Raw genomic sequence first — 15,983 nt, forward strand, 5'->3', positions numbered from 1 at the left:
TTTCTAAAAATAACTAGTATGAAGCGGAAAGAAAAATTACTAGTTATACCTTTTAGAAAGACCTCTTGATCTTCTACCGTATTCCTCTTCTAACCTCGGACGTTGTGTGGGCAATGATCTTCCGAGATGAGAACCACCAAGCACCTTCTTCTTCCTTGCAAGTTTCGGCCATCAAAACTTCTCCTAGGATGAAGAGGTTCGGCCACCACCACCATGCTCCAAGGGATGCTAGAAAAGAGGCTTCTTTTCTCTCCTTCTTCTCCTTCTTAGATCCGGCCACCAAAGCTATCTCCACCATGAGAAGGTTTCGGCCACACAAAGGAGAGGAGAGGAAAGAAAGGGCCGGCCACACCCAAGGAAGAAAAGAGGGAGAAAAATAATAGAGTCGTTCGCTTTGAAGCCTCCTCTACCCCCTCTTTTATAATCCTTGGTCTTGGCAAATAAGGAAAATTTAATAAAAACTTCCTTAATTCTTTTGCCATTGAAAAGGAAAATTTATTTAATTAAAATAATTTTCTCTTTTCAAATTATAATGGCCGGCCACTCTTCTCCCCAAAACAAGGAGAGTTTTAATTAAAACAAAAATTAAAACTTCCTAATTTGTTTCTAGAAATTTATAAAAATTTCTCCAATAATTTTAATCCCTTCATGATTGGTTAATAAAAAGAAATTTTATAAATTAAAATATTTCTTTTAAACATGTGGATAATTTCCAAAAAGAAAAGTTATCTCTAAAAATTAAAATCTCCTATCAATCTACAAATAAGGAAAGATATTAAATCTTTTCTTAATCTTTTGTAGAAACTAATAAAAGAGAATTTTTAATTTTTAAACTTTCTTTTAAATCATGAATATAATTAAAAGGAAAGTTTTTACCAAAATTAAAATCAACATTTTAATCTACAAATAAGGAAAGAGATTTTAACTCTTCTCTTAATCTTTTGTAGAATCTTATAAAAGGAAGGATTTAAATTTTTAAACTCTCTTTTAAATTATATTATCCACATAAGAAAAATTTTAAATTTTAAAATTCCTTTTTATTTAATAGGGCACGGCCACATGAATTCACCCATGAACATACCCATGGCTGGCCCTAGCTTGGTCTCCAAGCTAGCTTGGCCGGCCCCTATAGGATGGGTAAGAAGGTGGGTATGTGGTGGGTATAAATCTCTATATACTAGAGGCTACGATAGGGACCGAGAGGAGGAATTGGTTTTGGTCTCCCGATGAAATTAAGCATCCCGTGTTCGCCCCGAACACACAACTTAATTTCATCAATAATAATTCATTCCACTAAAGAACTATTATTGAACTACCGCATCAATCCCAAATTACATTTTTGGGCTCCTTCTTATTATGAGTGTGTTAGTCTCCCTGTGTTTAAGATAACAAATGTCCACTAATTAAGTAAGTTACTGACAACTCGCTTAATTAATATCTAGCTCCAAGAGTAGTACCACTCAACTTCATCGTCATGTCGGACTGAGTCCACCTGCAGGGTTTAACATGACAATTCTTATGAGCTCCTCTTGGGGACATTCTCAACCTAGATCACTAGGACACAGTTTCCTTCTACAATCAACAACACACACTATAAGTGATATCATTTCCCAACTTATCGGGCTTATTGATTTATCGAACTAAATCTCACCCATTGATAAATTAAAGAAATAAATATCAAATATATGTGCTTGTTATTATATTAGGATTAAGAGCACACACTTTCATAATAACTGAGGTCTTTGTTCCTTTATAAAATCAGTATAAAAGGAACCACCTCAAATGGTCCTACTCAATACACTCTAAGTGTACTAGTGTAATTATATAGTTAAGATAAACTAATACCTAATTACACTACGACCTTCCAATGGTTTGTTCCTTTCCATCTTGGTCGTGAGCTACTGTTTATAATTTATAAGAAACTGATAACATGATCTTCTGTATGTGACACCACACACCATGTTATCTACAATATAAATTAATTGAGCAACTACATTTATCATAAATGTAGACATTTGACCAATGTGATTCTTATTTCTAGATAAATATTTATACCAAAAGCTAGGCTTTTAGTATACACTCTAACAATCTCCCACTTATACTAAAAGACTAAGCTGCCATATCTGCTGCCATACATCTGATTCCCATCCCTTCAACATGCCCATCAAAAGCTCTTGCCTTAGGGACCTTAGTGAAAGGATCTATAGGTCATCACCTGATGCAATCTAAGCGGCAACAACTTCTCTTCGTTTATACGATTCCTCGTATTGGGTGGTACTTGCGCTCTATTGTGTTTACTTGCCTTATAGACTTATGGTTTCTTCGAGTTTGCTACTGCACCAACATTATTACAATAAATTGTAACAATCTTTGGACAAACCAGAAATCATATCTAAGTCTATCTTGAGGTTATTAAGTCATTCAGCTTTTATGGCTACCTCAGAGGCTTGCCATATACTAAGCTTCTATGGTGGAGTCCAGAAAAACACCTATGCTTATCACTCTTCCATAGTTATGACTTTACCTCCTAAAGTAAACACAAAACCCCGAGGTTGACTTATTATTATCCCTATCTGATTGGAAGCCAAAATCCATGCAACCCACTAGGACCAAATTAACTGCCTTGTATGCTAGCATATAATCTCTAGTGCCTCTAAGGTACTTCAATATATGCTTTACTGCAGTCCACTGTCCTTGTCCAGGGTTACTTTGATATCTGCTAACTTGGCAAAATAGATTTCTGATCTCGTACATAGCATATATTAGGCTTCCGATAGCCGAAGCATAAAGAACTGCCTTTATTTCCTTTATCTCCTTTGATGTCTACAGAGACATATCTTTAGATAAAGTTACTCCATCCTAAAAAGTAAGAAACCTTTCTTGGAGTTTTGCATGCTTAAAACGAGCAAGGATTTTTCCGATGTATGAAGCTTGGAATAAGTAAAATATTCTTTTCTTGCGATCCCTTATTACTTTGATCTCAAGAATATATACATTCTCCCAAGTCCTTTATATCGAATTGTTTGGACAACCATACCCTTACTTCTGACAACATTTTGATATTGTTTCCAACTACCAAAAATGTTATCTACGTATAGTACAAGAAATACCACCACGCTTCCATCACACCTTTTGTATACACAAGACTTATCCAGTTACTAAATGAATCCAAAGGTCTGGATTACTTTGATAAACTGGATGTTCCAAGACCTTGAAGCTTTGTATCAGTCCATAGACTGATTGAGCTTGCACACAAGATGCTCTTAGCCCTTTGCAATGAACCCTTCTGGTTGCTTTATATGGATGCTTTCTTCAAGACTTCCATTAAGGAATGCTGTCTTAACATCCACTTACCAAATAGATAAAAGAATTCGGATTGACTTATGCATGGCTACCAGTGAAAAAGTTTCCTTTTTCATCTAGCCTTGCTTTGAAAGTTTCTACCTTCCTGTCTATCCCTCTTTTCCTATTATAGATCTTTTTATACCCAAAGGCTTTTACACCATTTGGTGGTTCTACAAGCTTCCAGATTTTATTAGAATACATATATTCTAATTCTGTTATTCATTACTCTTTGCCAAGATATTGCATCTTTATCTTGGAGTGCTTCGTCATATGTCCGGAGATCAGGTTCATGCCCTTCAGGGATCGAGTCCAAAAACTCTCCCAAAACATGAATCTTTTTAGGTTGCCTAACAACCCTCCCACTACGACAAGGCACTTTCTGCAATTGTGTATCATTTGTGATACGTGTTGCAGTTTCCTTGTGGTATCTCATCTTGTACAATTGGTACTAGATTAGACATGTCTTTTATTATTTCCTTAAGAACAAGTTTTCTTATGGGCACATGGTTTATTACATAGTCCTTTTTCTAAAATTGGTCATTGATGCTAACAATGACCTTCTGATTTTTAAGACTATAAACCTACTTTCATTTCTCTAGGATAACCCACAAACAAGTGAATTCTTGTCCAACTTATCATTGTCTCTCTTCAGCATATGTGCTGGACTACCCGAATCCAAATATGCTTCAAAATAAGCTTACGCCTATTCAGCAATTCTATATGAATAGAGAGTTCTGACTTTGGAAGGTACTATGTTCACTTCCGTTTTCAGAGTTTATCCTTAAAATGAATTTGGTAAAATAACTCATCATCAATCTACTTATTTCCATAAGAGTCCTATACCTTCTTTCTACTACACCATTTTGTAGAGGTGTACCAGGTGCAGTTAGTTTGGATTGAATCCCTACTTCTGATAAGTGACTCCTAAATTCTCCCAAGAGGTACTTGCCACTATGATTTCACCATAGTGTCTTTTTACTTTGTCGTTTCTCCACATCAGCCTAGTACTCTTTGAACTAATCAAAGTACTTAGTCTTGCGGTACATTAAGTAAATTTATTTGTATATTGAATAGTTGTCTATAAAATAGACGAAATATTCAATACTACCTCTTGTCTGGATAGTCATAGGATCACACAAATCAGAATGAACCAATTTCAACATATCTTTGACTCCATACCCCTTAGACTTGAAAGCTTCTTGGTTATTTTTCCTTCCAAGTAAGACTCGCAGGTTGGAAAGATTTCCACTACTAATGAACCCAAAAGTTCATCAGCTACCAATGAATCATACTCAAGTTAATATAACCTAGCCTTAGATGCCAAAGATATAATTGGTTCATTTCCGAAGGTTACTTTCTCTTAAAGTTAGAAGATGTGTTACTAATTTCCATTTGTTGCATTGTAAGAGTTATTGGATTTATAAATTGCCAACCAATGTACCAGAACAGATAACTTTCCTCTTTTTCTTAATAACAACTTTGTTATTAAAAGAGGCAGAATATCAAGTTCTTTGAATAGTTTAGAAACTGAAAACTAGTTCTTTCTAAACTTGGTGCGTAAAGACAATTACTCAAAAATCCATGTTTTATTCTTATCAAAGATAAACATCTCCCACTGTAACAGCTACCATTTTTACAGTAGTGCCAATGTGGACGGTGTTTTAATTTAGTTGCCGAGTTTCCTGGAACCCTGCAATGAATTGCGGACATGATTAATGGCATCTGTATCTACACTCCAGGTTCTGGTAGATAACACCACTAAACATGTTTCAACTAATGAATTAAATACACCTATGTTGTTCTTAGTTTTAAGAAGACAGTCTACCTTAATGTCCAAGTCCTATTTCCAATCATTACAATTGGGACTACTAAGCCTTTTCTATAGTATGACTACTAGGTGATTGACAAATATTTAAATCCTAAGAATCACAAAAATATTTGGTCAAGATCAACTCCTTAAAAATCCCCATGAATTTTGTATGCCACGATAGTGTGGATGTATACAAAATCGAAGAGGAGATTTTATTCATTAATTTTATTATCTCGTCAACTTTACTTTATGACGAATAAAATTAATAGTTAATCTGTCTTTGATCAAATATTTGGTCAAAAATTTTTGAATTAAAAAAAAAAATATTGATTCCTCAAACAATATTATTTAAATTCACCAACACCTCAAACACCGTGAATTTTGCATGCCACGTTAGTGTGGACGTATACAAATTCAACATTTGTAAAAGGAGGGTTTTAACCCATTAATTTTATTATCTTGTCAACCTAACTTTTTGACAAATAAAATTAATAGTTGGTATCATTTGGTCACACAAATAATAGCAGTGACTCCGATGGGGAGGATACTATTAGATGTGTCTAAGTGTATACCATTACTTGACACTAAGTCCATTAATAAGATTATGCCCCTTCCGTTGGGGAAGATCACACGCTCTTAATTAACTTCCTATAGTCATCCAAAAATGGAAGTCTGTTCTAGTGATCCACAAACAAGCTCATCCGTTATGGAGGAAGGCACTCAGAGCCAACGCGCAAGCTTGTTTGCATCACTTACAAACCAGTAATGGAGACCATGGGATTTACTTAAAAATCCCTCTCCCACTTAGTTATTTATAAATGAGGAATTTTAACTATGCTAGCCTACTAAATATGTAAACTAACATGCACACACAGCACAAAGCAATAAATAGAAAATCTAATTTTCAACTATTATGACTTTTATCTCTAGTTGTCCTCCGTGTGTTGTCATCCCAAGCTGCTGCCATATTTGACCACTGCCACCGGGTCTAGCTGTCGCATCCATCTTGCTCCTAGTTCCGCTACGCCTCTGGTCCTTAGAAGGTTCCACGCTTTGCAAGATTCGATCCGCGACATAAATAGAATTTTACATTTTGATCCTATATTCCATAAAAGGAATGTACATGTATCTAGATCAAAAATAAAATCCTAATAAAACTAAATACAGATGTATTTTATAATACAATCATGCACACACATATAAATGCCCTTGACATGTCCAAGGGTCCAATCACACACATAAAACTATAAGCCATAATAGTTGGATCCTGCATCCACAAAGTTAGCACATCCTACTATTATCCTGCCTAAATTATGTATGACATGTGCATAATTAAACTAATACCAAATACACAGAGGCAAAACCCTAGCTCTGATACCAATTGTTGGTTGCTACTCGGAAAACCTAGACATTGTACAAAAATTTTGTACAAAGGTCTGAACCTTTTCCTTGCTACCATGTGTTCTTTTAAATTAAATTTTGGATCGCCTGCGGAACTTAACACGTTTGATCCAAAACTTAATCTATTCGTTCTTTTAGGTTTTGACTTGGGTCTCCTGCGGAACTTAACACGTTCGACCCAAATCACCTTAAGTTATTAATTCCATTAAATATTAATTTCCATAATTGGTTCCCAGTACTGACGTGGCGAGGCACATGGCCTTCTTGGATATGGGAGCAACCACCACCAACTAGACAAAACCTTTTATGGAAAGCTAATATTTAATTTCCTAAAATAACTTTAGGTTAACCGAAAAGAACAATCAAATCACAAGGAAAAGAAAAACAAAAGAACACTATATCGAAAACAAATTCGAAACTCTAGAATCGTATGCCTCTTGTATTTGGTATTATTTCCAAAAATAACTAGTATGATGCGAAAAGAAAAATTACTAGTTATACCTTTTACAAAGACCTCTTGATCTTCTACCGTATTCCTCTTCTAACCTCGGACGTTGTGTGGGCAACGATCTTCCGAGATGAGAACCACCAAGCACCTTATTCTTCCTTGCAAGTTTCGGCCATCAAAACTTCTCCTAGGATGAAGAGGTTCGGCCACCACCACCATTCTCCAAGGGATGCTAGAAAAGAGGCTTCTTTTCTCTCCTTCTTCTCCTTCTTAGATCCGGCCACCAAAGCTATATCCACCATGAGAAGGTTTCGGCCACACAAAGGAGAGGAGAGGAAAGAAAGGGCCGGCCACACCCAAGGAAGAAAAGAGGGAGAAAAATAATAGAGTTGAGCCTTGAAGCCTCCTCTACCCCTCTTTTATAATCCTTGGTCTTGGCAAATAAGGAAAATTTAATAAAACTTCCTTAATTCTTTTTCCATTGAAAAGGAAAATTTATTTAATTAAAATAATTTTCTCTTTTCAAATTATAATGGTCGGCCACTCTTCTCCCCAAAACAAGGAGAGTTTTAATTAAAACAAAAATTAAAACTTCCTAATTTATTTCTAGAAATTTATAAAAATTTCTCCAATAATTTTAATCCCTTCATGATTGGTTAATAAAAAGAAATTTTATAAATTAAAATCTTTCTTTTAAACATGTGGATAATTTCCAAAAAGAAAAGTTATCTCTAAAAATTAAAATCTCCTTTCAATCTACAAATAAGGAAAGATATTAAATCTTTTCTTAATCTTTTGTAGAAACTAATAAAAGAGAATTTTTAATTTTTAAACTTTCTTTTAAATCATGAATATAATTAAAAGGAAAGTTTTTACCAAAATTAAAATCAACCTTTTAATCTACAAATAAGGAAAGAGATTTTAACTCTTCTCTTAATCTTTTGTAGAATCTTATAAAAGGAAGGATTTAAATATTTAAACTCTCTTTTAAATTATATTCTCCACATAAGAAAAATTTTAAAATTTAAAATTCCTTTTTATTTAATAGGGCCGGCCACATGAATTCACCCATGAACATACCCATGGCTGGCCCTAGCTTGGTCTCCAAGCTAGCTTGGCCGGCCCCTATAGGATGGGTAAGAAGGTGGGTATGCGGTGGGTATAAATCTCTATATACTAGAGGCTACAATAGGGACCGAGAGGAGGAATTGGTTTTGGTCTCCCGATGAAATTAAGCATCCCGTGTTCGCCCCGAACACACAACTTAATTTCATCAATAATAATTCATTCCACTAAAGAACTATTATTGAACTACCGCACCAATCCCAAATTACATTTTTGGGCTCCTTCTTATTATGAGTGTGTTAGTCTCCCTGTGTTTAAGATAACAAATGTCCACTAATTAAGTAAGTTACTGACAACTCGCTTAATTAATATCTAGCTCCAAGAGTAGTACCACTCAACTTCATCGTCATGTCGGACTGAGTCCACCTGCAGGGTTTAACATGACAATTCTTATGAGCTCCTCTTGGGGACATTCTCAACCTAGATCACTAGGACACAGTTTCCTTCTATAATCAACAACACACACTATAAGTGATATCATTTCCCAACTTATCGGGCTTATTGATTTATCGAACTAAATCTTACTCATTGATAAATTAAAGAAATAAATATCAAATATATGTGCTTGTTATTATATTAGGATTAAGAGCACACACTTTCATAATAACTGAGGTCGTTGTTCCTTTATAAAATCAGTATAAAAGGAACGACCTCAAATGGTCCTACTCAATACACTCTAAGTGTACTAGTGTAATTATATAGTTAAGATAAACTAATACCTAATTACACTAACCTTCTAATGGTTTGTTCCTTTCCATCTTGGTCGTGAGCTACTGTTTATAATTTATAAGAAACCGATAACATGATCTTCTGTATGTGACACCACACACCATGTTATCTACAATATAAATTAATTGAGCAACTGCATTTATCATAAATGTAGACATTTGACCAATGTGATTCTTATTTCTAGATAAATGTTTATACCAAAAGCTAGGCTTTTAGTATACACTCTAATAAGTTGGATAACAATGGTTACAATGACAGAAAATTAGTCATGGAATTTTTAGCTAATTAATTGATGGATCTGATGAAGGTTTCAACCACAAAACCATAAAACCATAAAACATATCAAACTAAAAAAAAAAAGGGAACATGTTTCAACCATAAAACCATAAACCCAGCAGTCTAACTCAAGAATCCAAGCTGCGAATGCCAAAAACAGCAGCAGCCAAAAAAAACAAAATTCTAGCTTAGAGAACAAACAGCCTACCTATCAGTTTCAACTCAGTCATATCATTGCAGTCCGCGTTAGTTAAAAAACATACAACTTCACAATAGATTTTCATATTAGGCCAGCTATTATAAATCCCAACATTAGGTTCATCCTTTTTGCACACTTCCATTGAAGTGAAAAGACTTACAATGCTACAGAATATCCATCTTAATAATTTGATCCAATCCAAGTTTTAACACAGCAACACATTTGTCTTAAAAAATCCAACATTAAAAACCAACGTCCCATGTGGCAAGTCAGATTCCACTCTAACCAAGATTTTAAACTCAACAACAAAATCACCTCAGCTCCATTTCAGTTTTACAAATTTTCCACACTCCAACATTTCAGCACGTTGTTCAACCTCCAACTCAGAAATACAAAAGTTATAGCACACTAGCAGAATAAATAAAATCTGCATCAAAGGTTTCTATCAACACGCACCAATATGCCCTATATTCTCCGGCATTCAATAAAATATGGAAATCCAACTTTGAAGTATACTAGTTTCAACAGTTGGAAAGAGTTTTTGAAAAATCAAAACTTAGAAAACTTGCGGGCATAAATTAAAAGAATTAAGAAGAAACTACTAGTTACGAAAACATACCAATCAATATTCAGTAACCACAAAACAGCTTACCTGACATCAATATTTCAAAAGAATCGAACCAATATTGATAGTATGCCCACTTGCCCATGCCATAAACTCATGCTTCTCTTAACCTTCTAAAACAAACAGTCCCACAATGCAACTCAAAAAAATAATTAGAAATATATCTAAATATATTTTTGAACAATCTGAAGCATACCAATTGTAGCAGCCATTATCTGTGCACAAGAACAACTATGCAAACATTAGTCTTATGATCTTCCAAAAGGTTTGCATTTGTCACTTAAAATGGGTTTTTAGCTAATTAATTGATGTATTTGATGAACAACAAAGAAAAAGAAAAAGGAATATATTGGTTTTTATATGCGGTTGGAAAATTAGGAGATCCATAAATCAGTGAATGATCTTTGAAAATTAGAAAATAATCTTTAAGATAATGATGGCATAAAATCAGGAAAGAATTTTGAAAAATCAAGAAATAATTAATTTTAGTAATTTTCATTTCTTATATTTCCTTTCTTTTATTTGTTCCTATTTCATCGCTTTGTATCTTCTATTTTATTAATGTAATGTCTAGTTGAAAATGAATTAAAAAATTTCTCTTCTTCTAGTTTTTTTCCTTCAATCCTTCCAGTTTTCTTCATGGTATCAGAATAGAACCCTAGATTCGATCTAGGGTTTATTTTTTTCCATGGAAAATCAACATCCATGGAAGACTGCCTTAACCGACACAAGTAGGGATTTGATGGTGTCTAAAGAAGAAATGATTGTCAACTCAAATTTAAATCCACTGATATCTTTCAATGGTTCGACGGAGGTATTCTCTAATTCACTCCAAGTTAATATTCAGCGTCTTAACGGAAAGAAATACACAAAATGGTCACAGACCATGCGTCTGATTTTCGAAGGGACAAATAAACTTGGATATGTTACAGGAGAAGCGATAAAACCAGCTGATGGAGACCCCAGATTGAAAGGCTGGAAACCTGAAATTTTGCTCCTTATCGCATGGTTAGTCAATTCCATGGAGCCCCCTATCGGAAAGTCATTTTTGTTCCTACCTACAACCAAAGAGGTGTGAGAGACAACTAGAGACACTTATTCAGATTTGGAGAACTCTTCGCAAATTTTTAGCTTAAAATCAAGGCTATAGTAAGCAAAGCAAGGGGAACGTGATGTGACTTTCTACTGTTGGATAGCGGTGGCCGACTAGAAGGGGGGTTGAATAGCCTGCAAAAACAACAAAAGACCCTTCTCGAATTTTCAACAGAACACTTGCATAAAAAGCAATAAATTAAAACAGAAAAGAAGAGGCACAAGATATTTACTTGGTTACAACCGGGGAGGTTATTAATCCAAGGAGTGGAACACACTAGAATATCTCCCTCGGGCGGAGAAGCCTCTTACAGCAGTGCAAGCGCAAAAAGAAAGAAGCTAAAGTCTAAAGGAAGCACACAAATGTTGGAATTACAATTCTTGAGTTGATTTGAAGCTTTTGGACCAAAGCTGTATTTATAGTCTTAGTTGGGGCGCCTAGAAGGGGTCCAGGCACCTGGGAGGGGATAAAATTTTATCTCCTTCGTAACAGATCGCGTTTGACGCGATCCTGGTCAAAATCCAACTCCGGGTGCCCGGAATGGCTCCGAGCGCCCGGAATGGCTCCGAGCGCCCGGAATGGTTCCGGGCACTTGGACCACTAAAGTCAACAGGGTTGACTTTTGGTCCGGTCCCTCTGCTCCGATGCTGCTCGCCTCGGTCCGGGTCTTCCGCTCCGACTCCGCTCGCTTGGGTGATTTCGACCAACCGAAATAAGGCTCACATGAACCTAATTTTGGCCTTCTCGAGCAACCTTCCGCTCCGGCTTCTCATCCCTCAGAAATGTCGCGCGTCTCCTTCTCGTCCACCCGCGTACTCTTCCGTAGCGCCTAGTACCTCAGACATGTCGAGCCCGTCGGCTCCCTCCCGTGTCGTTCTTCCCGTTAGCTGCGTCTTTTGCTCGACTCCCTGTGCTCCTAAGCTCCTGCACACTTAGACACAAGGTTAAAACACGACAGGACCTAACCTAACTTGTTGATCACATCAAAACCACCCTGGGGTTCCAACAATTTCTCTCTTTTTGATATGAGCAGCCCAAGTTAAGTTAGGGTAAATAGACATAAAAAGAAATAACTAATATTGCAATAAAGTGTAAAAAGATAGAGAAATTGTAGAAAAAATGGTCTATCTCCCCCTAGACTTATACTTTTCTTTCTCCCCCTTTGATCACATAAAAAACGGGGTTCCGAGAAAAAATCTAAGGGTTAAAACTTAGAAAATTTTGAAAATAATTTTAATGATTTTACTTAAAAATTTGCAACAATTTTCAACAATGTTTCTAAGTTTCTTAAAAAAATCCTAAGTTAGATAATTTGCTAAAAAAAAAAATTCTAACTTAAATCTTTGAAAATTTTCTAAGTAAAAACTTTAGGTAAGAAAATTTTCTGCTTAAAGAAATTTAAGCAATAATTTCTAATTTTTAGATGAAATTTTAACTTAAGCAAAAATAATTTTTGAGAATTTTTTTTAAGTAAAAATTTTACGCAAGAAATTTTTTCTAAGTATATATTCAAAAAATATTTTTGAAATATTTCCAAAAAAATGTTTGAAAAACTTTTTAAGGCATTATTAAATTTCAATCTTAATGTTTTATCAGAAAGTTAATTAAACATTTTCTTTCAATATTTTGACTTCCAAGCAGTGGCGAGGCACTAGGCCTTCTTGGTTATTGGAGCATCAACCACTTTTTTAAACAAAGTCTCATAAAAAAATTTAATGTCTAATTTTCTCGCTGAAAGCTCTAAATCTAATTAATGGTTCAAGTTAAACAGGACTTTGAAACCTAATATAGGTTCCAGCCTACTGGATTAACTAAAACTTTCTTAAGGACATGTCTTTTTGAAATATTCCTAATTTGTCCCTTGTGGTATCTAAAATACCAATTTAGATTATTAAATTTTCTAACATTTGTATTAGATGAGCATGCATGGTTTTTCAAATTATTTACTTGTATTTTTAAATTATCATTTTCCAATTTTAATTTGTCTAATTCTTCTAAAGGGCAAGATTTAGCTAGTATTAATTTTAAATTTTTAATTTCTTTTTCTAACTTACAGCAATCCTTAGTTAACAGTTTAATAAGCTTAAATAGTTTATCGGGAGGAAGAGATCATACTTGATTTACCTTGTCGATCTCGTTGTCCGTGTCTCCCCCTGAACTGCTGATATCTTCCGACGTAGCTCCCCCCTTCATGGATGCTCATTTCGAAAGAGCTTGACTCGCAGTCGTCGTCTTGATGACTTGCCATTAGTGCAAATCTGGAAAAGGCCTCGACTTCTGATTCGGACGACGAATCATCCCACGTCGCCTTTAAGACCTTGTGTTTTTGGACAGGCTTCTTACCTTTGTCCTTGTCAATTCTAATCATGCCTAGATCATTGACTCGGTGCAACTGATCATATAACAGGAATGTCAAAATGTGGTGATCACATCTAGTATGTACTGAATCATGTTAAAACTAAAGGGAAAAAAATCAGCATTCATCATCGAGAAAAATTAGACTAGGATCTCCAATTTTTGGGCAATTGAGGAGTGTAAAGACAAGAGTCGCCAAAATAAAACAAATCAATCTTTTAATTATAGAGACATATTTGTGACATAAGTGGGAAACTCTATCAATATCGTTGAGCATAGACATAGATTAGTAATTTTTTTTAACTCTCCCACTATTTTTTAAATCTATTTCACACTATTTTATTATTTTTAATCTTTTAGACCAAGAAAATTGGGAAGGAACATGCATTTATAGAAACTTTCACCCGCACATTTTAGAAAAAAGATAAGACTTAGAGCGGGGAGAGAACTAAAGCAATCAAGGTTTGGATAAATTTTGTATCTTAATTTATAACTTATATTCTATTAGTTATGTATATGCTCTAATTGTATATTCTTGCGTTTCTAAAATATTATTATTATTATAAATTTATTTTAATTTTTTTATTACAATATAGGACAAATATAATGAGCTAGAGGTAGCACAGAGAAGTTCAAGTGCTAGTGATAATGTCGAGGGATCTGAGGCGTCTTTTGGTAATAATTTGGATTTATGGCTGAATGTGACTGGGGGTCAAAAGGGAGAGAAAGGATATTAGGAAAATGGCTCATACATCTTCTTCCTCCTCACTAGCAGTAAGGACACAAATCCATAACTTGACTGAAGAGGTTACTGTTAGTGCAACATTCCTCATGTCAAGGTTGACCTGGTTGACCAAGCTTGAGTCTTGGTTTGGATTTCGATGTTTGACAATGCAAGGTTGATTGAAGAAGAGTCAAGTAGGTCAAGGATGACCGGATACTTGACTGGGAAGTCCTAACTGGGATGTTAGGCAGGACGAAAATCCTGGTGAGTGAAGCTAGGTGAAAGACCTAGTGAGTGAAGCTAGGCAATTGGGAAGTCCTAGTGAGTGAAGCTAGGCAGGAGAAAAATCCTGGTGAGTGAAGCCAGGTGAAAGACCTAGTGAGTGAAGCTAGGCAATTGGGAAAGTCCTGGTGAGTGAAGCCAGGCAAGAGAAATTCAGATGGGTCAAGGTTGACCAGACATCTGGTGAGAGTCCAAGTAGGTCAAAGGGATTGACCGGATACTTGGCACGAGGAAGAAAAGTCCAAGTAGGTCTTAGGGAGTGACCGGATACTTGGCAAGAAGAGAAAAGTCCAAGTGGGTCAAAGGGATTGACCAGACACTTGGTGAGAGAGTCCTAGCTGGTCAAGGGTGACCGGATGCTAGGTCTTATATACCAACAAGTCATGGTTGACTAGATGTTAGTTTAGGGGGCTTTGGGCTTGATTTTGGGCAAAAACCAAGATCTGGATTGATCAGCCGATTGATCCAGCAGGTTTGGATTGATCCGTGGATTGATCCAGCATGTTTGGATTGATCCGTGGATCGATCCAGCAGATCTAGATCGATCAGTGGATCGATCCAGAAGATCTGGATCGATCCATCGATCGATCCGGTGAGTCTCAGAACCCCTCTGGATCGATCGGTGGATCGATTCGAGGTCCCAATCGATTGGGACGCTGCTGCTTCGCGCGATAAGCGCTGGATCGATCCGTGGATCGATCCAGAAGTTTTTCCAGAGCACAGAGGCGCTCTGGATCGATCCGTGGATCGATCCAAAGCCTCCCCGATCGATTGGGAGCATTCCAATCGATCGAGATTCGACCGTTAGCGTCGATTTAAGCCGCAGGCGTTCATTTCATTCGGTAGTACTTCACCGATTCATTCCAGATTCATCACAGCTCCTCCCCAGCACTCTCTAAGCTCCTCACCGCCAGTTCTTGAAGGTTCTTGGAGGTTCATCCAAGTCAAGAGGCGAGTTGTAACGAGAAGAAGAAGAAGCTAGGGTTTTTACTGCATCTCTTATAAGCTTTTGCTTATTCTTTACTACCTTTTCTTCTACTTGTATTGAGAGTCTTGTAGGGCTTCTCCGCCTTCGGTAGTTACCGAAAAGGAGTGTTTATTAGTGGAGGTGTGTGTGTGTGCGTGGATCCTTGGACTAGTCACCTCTTGTGAGGTGGATACCAAGTAAAATTCTATTGTTAGCATTGTTGTAGTTTGTTTCTTTGTATTCCGCTGCGCATCACTTTGAAGAAACAAGCAACGAAGCTCGACGAGCACACGCGAAGCTATTCACCCCCCTCCCCCTCTAGCTACTTTTCGGTCCTAACAAGTGGTATCAGAGCGAGGCCGCTCTTCACCGGAATCATCGCCGGAAGGGTCAAACAAAACAAGCAAAGCTAGAGGGTGAAGAAGTTGAAGCAAATTCATCAAAAGTCAAAGATTTCAAGAAGCTCAACTTCAAGATGCAATTCCAAGATGGACTTGGATTTGATACAAGGGTGGCTCCACCATACACTTCCACGAGCTTCGATTCTTGGAAATCAAGAATCGAAAATTTTCTTATGATGGAGATAGAGCAATGGTTTGCTCTT

The 15,983-nt window shown here is 36.2% G+C and overlaps 1 pseudogene; it reads right to left on the reverse strand.

The window, feature by feature from the left end:
* LOC122010489 overlaps positions 1 to 15,983 on the reverse strand; it is a 50,093-nt pseudogene that overhangs the window by 10,380 nt on the left and 23,730 nt on the right.

Source organism: Zingiber officinale, chromosome 8A (assembly GCF_018446385.1).
Source record: "Zingiber officinale cultivar Zhangliang chromosome 8A, Zo_v1.1, whole genome shotgun sequence".
In the NCBI taxonomy this organism is placed as follows: Eukaryota; Viridiplantae; Streptophyta; class Magnoliopsida; order Zingiberales; family Zingiberaceae; genus Zingiber; species Zingiber officinale.